Here is a 10,847-nt window from a genome sequence, read left to right on the forward strand (position 1 = left end):
AGAAGGTCCCAAATTTCTCAAGTATATGGTACTGTTTATTTGATCTGAAGTGTGCCCAGAAGGTTAGAAATGGCAAATAAAACATTATCTCTGCATCAGTCACGTGAATAGCTGGGAGCAGCAATCCAACATCTTCTGGAGAGCAAAATGCCTTGGAATTTCCCTGTTCACACATTGATCCTCCAGGACTAAAATCCTGAAAGAACAAAACACCATTAATGTCACAAATATAACAATCAAGTCATCTTGGTACTTAGGAAAAGACCAATGTCTATTCTATCCATTTTGTCTAAAAATTGCAGTCCCACATAAAACTGTCGGTGACCAACTATCTAGCTCCAAAATTCCTCCAAATGCCTTAGGTATCTGATGCAGTTAAGTCACAAACCATATACCGTATTTTACCAGTGTTTAGTACAGATTGTGGCAAGTTTACTGAGGTGTAGTTGTGTTACACATCTAGACAGGTTTGGATGGCCATTTTCAACATCTCCTGACCCACTGAGCGTTCCCATCGGGCTCCAGGGGATGCCATTTCTGGGGACGCTTTGAAACAGTTCCCAGAAATGGCGCCCTCTGGAACCCGATGGGAACGTTCAGAGGCGGCATTCCACCGTGCAGTAAACTAGCGTTCTGGGCCCCATCGGGTTCCCATCACGCTCCGTGCTCGCCCCCGTTAGAACGCACTGGGGAATGTTTTAACCCCAGTGCGATAATCTTCTTACTTGCAAGCGGCACACAACATGGAGTGTATTAGCTATTTTACTTAATATAATGGATTTAATAGGGATGGCCCCAGACATTTTCTGCCTAACATGGAGTAGCAAATAGTCCTTTTCTCACCACTACTACAAGATGCATAGCGTTGTGCTGCAGAGCCAGCATGGTCTGAGTGATAGACTAGGACTCCAAAAGAACAGGATCTGAATCTTCACTGAGCCAAGGAAACTGTAATTTTGAACATGTAATTTTTCCACAGTTTGAACTTTAGGCTCTCTTCCAACTCCCCACTTTCTTTTTAATGCATGGACCATTAAGAAAGTTGATTTAAAGTCAGAGTTACCTTGAAGGCACATAATAACAAAGTACCCACATCCAGCCACGATATTTAGGTACACAAGGCAGAAAATCCCATTACTTCTCCCTGTCTTTGGCAGGATAAATATAATAACAACAAATTAAAGAAATAACAATTGACAAATCTTTTGTGATACCTTAGATCAGCTGCTGGAAATGGCTGTCTCCCTAGGACTATTCTAAGCCTTTAAATAATCTGAGGGTATTTGGGTAGATGGAAAGAAAATAATAGAGAACATACGCTGTCATAACAATACAATTTGCCATTTTCTTTCAGAAAGACGATGGTAACTACAGAAATTTAAGAGGTCATACCTCTTCAGTATGAACCTTCCTGAGTCATAGCAACTCAAACCTGTGATCCATGTATTTCAGAAATTTCTACTCTGCACTGACTGCCAGGAGCAATCCAGAATTTCAGACAGCAATCTTTTCCTAACTGATTTGGAGATGACAAAGAAAATGAATCTGGAAGTTTTTACCACACTGGAAATGTTATATTTGGGGACTTCAGCTCCCAAAATCCCCCAGCCAACACAGTTACATAGTCCCACAAAGTAACATTTCTAAGTGTCTACATAGAAAATATTTGCTCTGCCACTGAGATGTGGCCTTTCCTATTAATGCTCTTTAAATGTTACCCCTTTTTTATTTCAAAGTCTAATCTCCTCTGAGCTGTCAGAGGAGATTTGCATGCAAAGAAACTGACTCTTTCTGATATGACACAGAAATTGGGTGACCTAGAGATAGGAAACTGATACTTGGGGGACAACCTTGGAATTTGAATTCTAAAGACATTCATCACGTTTCAGTCAATTCAGTCCCTTAATCTCTCTGGAAGTACATAACAGGCTGACATTTCCTATTGTATCTTGTTGGCATAGCATAGATCAACTGAACTGTTTTCAAAGCTTCTTCAGAAGCATACATTTGATATAGGCCTACACATTCGGCTAGTCTATTGGCAGCTGTTACATGTGTACAGTCCAATAAGATGAAGGGTTTTTTAAAAACCTTTTTTGTTTGTTTGTTCTCCCATTAACCTTCATCTTTTTTCTTTAACTACCTGTATAATTACTTTTCTGCCTAAAAGTAGCATAACTACTTTTCTGTTTATATTTAGGCAAGAAAAAGAATAGTCCTCAGTCCATCTACACCACACCAAGCCACCATACTGCTGTGGTTCTGGTGCCATCATGTGGACATTTTGATATTGTCTAATAATTGTTTGGCTTGCCATTATCTTCTGTGTGCGAGTGTGTGTGTGTGTGTGTGTCTGTAAGTCAAACAAGATATGACTGACCTGACCTTCTGATTGTTAGGTCTCTGATTGCTTTCAAAAAGCAAGTTATGCTAGAGATTAGGCTGTATCACGGACTCACAATATTCAACTCATGGATCAAAGCTGACACCTTTTTAAAAGAGGGGTATGGGATATTAAAAATGCAGAATTCAAGCATTAGGCAGTTAAGAAGCTACATGGCTGGCCACATTATATTTATTTTATTTGCTTTTAATGTCATTAATGATCTTAAGTGCCATTCCCTGGGTGAAAGGAAAAATATTAATGCAATAGAGGGAAGGAGGGAAGGGAGGCTTACATGGGGAAATACAATATTTAATATTCAAATCTCTTACTGCCAATTTGATAGCCTCACATTGTGCTCTCTCACTGGACTTCAACCTGAAATCAGAAAAATACATGGAGTTAGTGGCTTACACCCAATGTAGTTTCTTTTTGTAATGAGGTTGTAGCTAAGTTACATTTTAAAACCAATGTGACATGTGGGAATGAAGCTTTACTTTACTGGTGTAATGAATAAAATATAGGGCCCATACAGACAGACCAAAATAAAACTGCTTTGGGTCACTTTGGATGTATGCTTTTTAAATGATGCATGCATCCTAAGAGGCCAGAAGCTGCGCTCCAGTCCTTAGGACTGGAGCGTGGCTTTAGCATGGCCTCCAGACTCTTAGAATACATGCATAATTTAAATAGCATACCTCCAAAGTGACCCGAAGCAGCTTTATTTTGGCCTGTCTGTATGGGCCCATAGTTACATTTAAAGAAATATTTCAAGCATTTTAGAAGCATATGATGCCATATTGTTATTAATCCTGTGGAAAAGGAATAGAAATGCAATGACTAATGCACCAAGCAGGACAATGAGTTACTCTCCAAACAATACAACAAATAAAAACTATAAATTATTACTCACTCACCCCCACAAGGAAAAGAACCAAAGTACTTTCAACAAGTATGATTCAAAGTATTGGAAATTCCAAATATTATTCCAAAAATTTGCCTCTGTAAAATATAGTACACTTTTTAATAGCCGTACAGTAGAGCCTTGGTTCATAGGGTCAGAACAGAAGGACATTTAGACTAGCAGCAATGATGTGATCATCTGCCACCACTAACCTTCCACCCCCAAACTCGCTTCCTTGCTTCTCACTTTGTTTAGATGTAATCTTCACATCAGATAGAAGTGAAATTGATTCTTTCCACCAAGAGTATGTTGTGAGTTCTCCTTATTATAATGCAAAGTACAGGGACATCACTAGAGGTGTGTGGATCACTGAAGGGGCATTAACCCAGTTGCTTCCTAAAGATCAGCTTTTTGGCAGAAACAAGCTGTAGCATACACCTATATCCCTTTAAAATGCTGGAGCAGGTGTAAGAGGTATGAGGCTCAATGGGAGGAGAAAGGAGAGGCTTCAGGGTTTGTTTGTTTATTTTTTAATTAAATTTTAATTTTAAAATCTTTTTAAATTTTCTTTAAAAACATCACGTCTTACTAAATTTTCACTTTAACTACAAGAAACTATGTACAGTTGGCCCTTCTTATACACGGATTTTTTATACACAGATTCAAGCATCCACGGTTTGAAAATGTTCCAAAAAAGTATAAATTTCCAATATCAAACCTTGATTTTCCATTTTTTGTAAGGGACACCATTTTGCTATGTCATTATATTTAATGGGACTTGAGCATCCACGGATTTTGTTATACACGGGTGATCTTGGAACCAAACCCAAGCATATAACAAGGGTCCACTGTACATGTAAATGCATTTAGACTGTGTGTATAATATTCTTATTTAAAAGTATAATTTTAATTTTGCTAGTTGTTTATATCACAGCTATTGCCATTACATTCAGTAATATACAGGAACTATGGTTCATGAATAACATTAGTACAAAAATTACTAAGGATTCTGTATGTTGTGATATGGGAGGAGGTCAATGGTAGGAGTGATCCCATGAGTTACCACACTGGATGACTCCAACCTAGTGATGCCACTGGCAACGTAGTTTGTGTTGTTTTAGTTTTGCGTGTACAAGACACATTATCTTTATGGAAGGCATCCTTCTGGTAGAGATAAATATGGATGAAATAGATTTGTTGATGGAGAAGAACAGAGCTGCTTGGTTTTTGTTCTTTGCTTAGGAGCATGACTGTGAGAACTGTCACAATGAGGAATTGCGCTCCAGAATTTAACATTCTCCAGCTCTATGTCTTTGGATGAGGCTTTTATCTTGCAATTACCCTGACTCAAAGACAGAACTTTACAGGGAGTCTACATGACATCATCTTCAATTAATTCGTTCCCCCCACATTTTCTCATAGCCAGGAATAAAAAGCATCTTGAGGGTAAAAATAGAGCATCACTTCCATATACCTTTTGCACTGGTAGTGCTATCAGCATCATGTCTGGAAGCAGCAGGGACGTAGCCAAGCCGGGGGGGGGGGGGTCTTGGGGTCCGGACCCCCCCCCCCCATCCATTAGAAAAATGAATGGTGTGTGCTGCTGCGCCGCCGCACCTAAGCCCCATTATAATGGTGGCACTTAGTCTGGACCCCCCTTCCTAAAATCCTAGCTACGTCCCTGGAAGCAGCTATCATTTTAAAAATATGAAACATGTTTTATTTGATAAAAAGTAAGCAGATATAGAATGGTTTCACCGCTTACATTTATTAATTGTACGTAATATCCCTTCCAGTAACAATCCCCTGCCGCCTACTGAAATTGACATTTTGAGATCCAAATAAGATACTCAAGGTTTTTTACACCAAAAACTATAACAATAATGCATTTCTGAATAATCAAATCCTCTTAAAATGGCTCTTAGACATTCAAAATCAAGCAATAATCAAGAATCTTCCCAGCTACTTTCCTTTCATTCTGTCTTCAGATAATTTCATAACAGATTACAGTATTTATATGTCCGTTAAATGTCTTTTTGTTACTGTTTTATTTCATTCAGATCCCAAAACTTTAGTAGTTGTTAAGAAAGCTGGACCTGTAAGTGTCTCGTAAAACTAATGTTCTCTCCAGTGGCAAACGGCACCTTTGATGTTAGTGGGAAAGTGAATCTGCTCTTGGGTTTTGTCTGAACTTAAATCAATTATCCAGCATTCCATAGGAAGCAGCCATGACTGTTAAAGTTTGGACTAAACCATGGACACCAGAGTTACTCGTGGTCACTGGGTATTCCTGGTCATGTCCAAATGGCTGGACATGGACAACTGTGTATGCAATTGAGCCTTTCCAGTGTCCCTTTACACAATTATAGCAATATAATTCTACTTTAACAGGCATGGCTGCTTGCTATGGAATGCTGGGATATACACTTTAGTGAGGCATGAGACTTATCAGGCTGAAAATTGTAAAGACTCCATCCTAAACTGCAAATCCCAGGATTCCACAGGATGAAGCCATGACAGTTAAAGTGGAATCATACTGCTATAGTTGTTTTATGTGAAGGGGTCCCTAGACCCTCTCCATCACACGTCCTTCTCATTTGGTTTTTACAGCTGTCCCTAAAAATTAGGTATCCAAGGCTTTTCCCTACCCAGTGGGATCCAATGTGGCATCAAGACTAAAGTTGGAAAACAATGAAGGAAATGGCTTTCATTTCATGCATGGATGTCTTGAGGTTTGGTGCCAGCATATTAACTGTCATGGTGAAAATTATTTTGCCTCCCACTCAAGAATTACTAAGATTCCAAGCAATAGATACTGACACATTTCGTTACCATTTACTGACTGCTAGTAGAAAATAGTTTTTTCTTGTAAGATGCAATTAATTACTGTTTAAAAAGTTGGGATTAAATCTACTGCCTCGCTTGCCAAAAACCATTATACGCTTGGCTTGAATTATGTAACAGTTTTCATATAAGTTTCTTGCACCAGCTATGCTATTTTCAGAATTCAATTAGGGCCCTTTTCTTTCTAAATAGAGGAGGCATGTTATTCCTCATTCACAAAGACAGTTCAATAAATATAGCTACTTGCACTTTCATTTAGAAGTACCTTTTGTAATGAGAACTGAGTATTCTAGATGGGGTGGAGCACACATACTTAGGAAATATTTAAAGTTGTTGGGTATGATCATTATGATCATCATCGTCATCTTGAAGATTTTAAGGAAAGTTAGGAAATACATTCTGATAATAAATTAATTATTTAATACGGTTAAATAGCTAAGTAAAATTTTACTATTTCCTTTTAAAATAGTTGTCCTAAACTCATGCAATTGAGAGAAAGAGAGAGAAAAACTTAAAAATAATAATGCTTACATTCCAGACTAACTGAAATGGTTATTCAAAATTTGTGACATGATGGACATTACTAAATTGATGTGCTGAGATCAGAGGAAAGATCAGTAACCTAGCTTTAGCAAACATTTTGGAATAATTAAAGGCAACATAAAAATATACTAGACCAAAAATATTATTATTATTATTATTATTGTTGTTGTTGTTATTATTATTATTATTATTATTATTATTATCCTTTATTTATATAGCACTGTAAATTTACACAGCGCTGTTAGTCTGAAATATAGCTTTCTCCACATGGAAAGATTCCTTCTGTGATCAGAAGAGCACCTTTGGATCCAATTTTGTGTCTTATTTTTGATATTTTGTATTCCAATATAAAGATCTGATACCCAAAGCTAGATTAAGATTTTTAGAGCCCTGAGCAGTGATGTGGGTTTATCAGGGGAAATACAGAACTGGAAAATTTTCCATTGCTCTAAATAATGTTATCTAGTTGAGCACATTTGGTTTAAATATTATATTCAAACACATACAAAGATTTATGTGGAAGTTACTTTACTGGAATATTTATAATAACATAAAGATAACAGAATATACATAACAAGCAAATATACAAAACAAACAAATATACATAAAGAAATATAAAAATAATACAAATATACAAATAAACAAAACGTTAATTATTACACCTAAAAGAACACTATTTTATGGCCAGTTGACTAAAGAGAGCCTTAGATGATATATCTTAGGGTCTGTCCAAACTATTATAAAGACGTGACTTCTCTGGCTACAGAAACATCATTGAAGATTTTCATACCAGCTCTTAAGCACTGGTAAATCATCTCTAAAACTGTTAAGTGGCTAAAACAACATCGTGTTTCTGACACATAGAATATTGGCTCTCGTTTTCCTTCTGTTTCAGATTGTGGTATTGATCCAATTTGTTCTCCAAATTAGTAGGCAGTTTCATTATACTTTGCTTTTGGAATCATTATTTTAGAATCCATATTGTCAATCCTATTCAACTGGTTTGCTCTAAACAAGCACAGCTGTTGAAACAAACTAAATCCTTTTAAAACAGAAGAGAATTTTCCTCTTTAATTCTCTCTGTGTTGCTGTTTGATATGCAGGCAACAAGAGAAAAATGCTTGTTGTTCTATTATGTAATTTAAGTACCACATATAAAATATGAGAAGTTAAATCCTCGTAGATATCCATGGGTAATTATGTCCAGCATTAAAATAAAAATCAGTTATAACTTAGCCATTGTGTTATTCCCAATTTTGAAATCCAGTACTCCTGATCTCCTGCTCAACAGGTAGAGTTCCTGGAAGATTGGGTATCATTTCCAATAAAAAGTAAAATCTTAAATTTCTAAAAGAAACAATAACCCTTAACTGGTGAGGTACTGTATATATTCATGTACTAGTCAACCTCATGTATAAGTTGAGGGAATGTTTTAGGGCATTCTTACCAATAAATAAATAAATCTTAGTATTGCTTCTTTAATCCCCGATAGCAATAGCAGCAGCAGCTTCATTTATATACTGCTTCATAGCACTCTAAGCAGTCTCTAAACGTTTACAAAGTGTAAGCTAATTGCCCCCCAACAAGCTGGGTATTCATTTAGTGACCTCGGAATTGAACTCGCAACCTTGTGGTTTGTGGGTGAGTTGCCATCCAACTCCAAGTGATCTTGGATGACGCACACTTGCTTGAACTATTTCAAACTGGTTTCAGAACAGGATACAGAGTTAAAACTGCTATGGTCATCGTAGTGGATTATCTCCATCCTAACACCAACAAGGGAGCATATCCCTGTTAGTGCTTTTGAGCGTCTCAGAGGCGATCAATACCATCAACCGTGGTATCTCCTGGAGGAGTTGGAAATAAAAGACACTGTATTGCAGTGGTTTCGGTTCCAGATGCTGTTACCTGTACAGAGCTGCTACTCCCAAAAGGAGCTGTTATATGACATACCACAAGGTGCCATTCTATCCCTAATGCTGTTTAACATCTACATGAAACCACTGGGATAGATCATCTGGAAGCCTGGGGCAGGCTGCTATCAGTATGCTGATGACACCCAAATATATTTCTCCATGCCGTCAAAAACAGCCTCAGGTAAGGATAGTGTGTCTCCTCTGCATGAATGCTTGAAAGAGGTAGTGGGTTGGATGAAGAAAAATAAATTAAAACTGAATCCAAACTAGACACAGGTGCTTACTATCAAAGGTCCTAATTTAGGGCTGAAGATGTGTCAACCAGGTCTGGGTGGGGTTGCACTCCCCCTAAAAGACTGTTTGCAGTTTGGGACAGCTCCTGGAGTGGTCTTTCCAAATGCCAGCTCAGATAGATGCAACGGTCAGGAGTATCTGTTATCAGCTTCAACTGATATGCTAACTGCACCCCTTCCTAGAACTGAAGGACCTAAAGATGGTAATACACACACTTGTAACCTCAAAACTGGACATCTGCAACATGCTTTACATTGGGCTACCTTTGTACCAAGTCCAGAAAGTCCAACTGGTTCAGAATATGATTATGGCTATATTGAGGAGTGATCACATCACACCAATCTTAAAAGCACTCCACTGGCTGCCAATTAATTTCCAGACAAGGAATGAAATGGTAAAGGTAAAGGTTTTCCCTTGACATGAATGTCTAGTCACAACTGATTGTAGGGGGCGGTGTTCATCTCCAAAGTGTTGGTTATTACCTTTAAAATCCTAGATGGTTTGGGTCCAGGTTACCTACAGTATCATCTTCTCCCATACAATCCGCTGTACACTCTCCTGTATCCTCAAGGTCTCTGGGGAATGTTTGCTCCAACCAGCCAGGACTAGACTGGCAACGATTTCTCAGATAACCTTTTTGCCAGCTGCCCCCAGACTGTGGAATGACCTGCCAGAAGAGTTATGACAGCTGAAAATGCTGACAGAATATGGCAGCCAGACTGGTCACTGGCATATCCAGGGCCAGTCATATAACACCTGTACTTAAAGATCTGCATTGGCTGCCCATTCGCTTCCGGGCGCAATACAAGGTGTTGGTTATAACCTATAAAGCCCTACATGGCTTGGGCCCAGGATACCTTGAGGACCGCCTCTCACCATACAATCCGCCCCGCACACTCAGAACATCTGGGCAGCAGCTACTGAGGGTACCTGGGGCAAGACTAGCCTCCACTGCAAGGAGGACATTTACCATCTCGGCTCCGACCCTCTGGAATACGCTGCCCATAGAGCTCCGCTCGGCTACCTCCCTAGCCCAGTTCAGGAAGGATTTAAAAACCTTCCTGTTTAAGCGAGCGTTCCCCAATACAAGCTCTAGTTAGCCCCTCCCCCCCCCCGATAGCCAATGATGAGCTGGCTAGTATCTGATTTTAATGTATATTTTAATCTGTTTTATTGTCTTTGCACATTGTATATTGTATATGTTATTATGCTGTGCACCGCCCTGATTGGAAGAAGGGCGGTATACAAATAAAGCATTTATTATTATTATTATTATTATAAAACAACATTTATGGGCTGAAACAAATGGCCGTATAGGGGCGGCTTGATTCTGCTCCTTTGAGCACCAGATCAGGGCTGCAACAACCGCAGCCATGGCCCGGGTCCAGCTTTTTGCTGACTCAAAAAGTGGTGGCAAAATGCTGCTCCCTTACTGAGCCAGCAAAAGGGTGCCTTTTCCCACCACTGTGCAGCTTTGTGGCACTCAGATGGCATAAGGCATCTAAATGCCGCACCGCCAGAATGCCGTGAAGCTGGCCCACATGTGAGCATGTGAGTGGCTTCTGGGTGACATCAGGGCATGCATCATGCGTATGCCACATCACCCTGCCACCCACAAGGTGGCTTTTAGTGCCAGTCTGCACTAGCCCAAAGACACATCTCTTCCAGCAGACCTACCCAATCAATTTTAAATCATGACTTTTTAAGAATGAACTTATACGAGTGTATTTTAATCGTTTTATAGTATTGTATTTTAGCTGTTGGTTTTATGTGTTGTTAATAATGATGATCAAAAATGATCAAAAATGTCCAGAAGACCTGCTGGCAATGAGAGACACCTTCCCTAAGGTGAGCCCTCCAAGGCATGCCAGGGGGCTTGACAAAAACTGTATGGAATTTTTCAAACACTATAGAACAAGAGACAAATTGTGACACCACCCAGCATTACCTGCTGATTAAACTA

The sequence above is a fragment of the Sceloporus occidentalis genome, unplaced genomic scaffold (assembly GCF_023333645.1).
Source record: "Sceloporus occidentalis isolate IW3139 unplaced genomic scaffold, rSceOcc1.0.p SCAF_7, whole genome shotgun sequence".
NCBI classification, from domain to species: domain Eukaryota; kingdom Metazoa; phylum Chordata; class Lepidosauria; order Squamata; family Phrynosomatidae; genus Sceloporus; species Sceloporus occidentalis.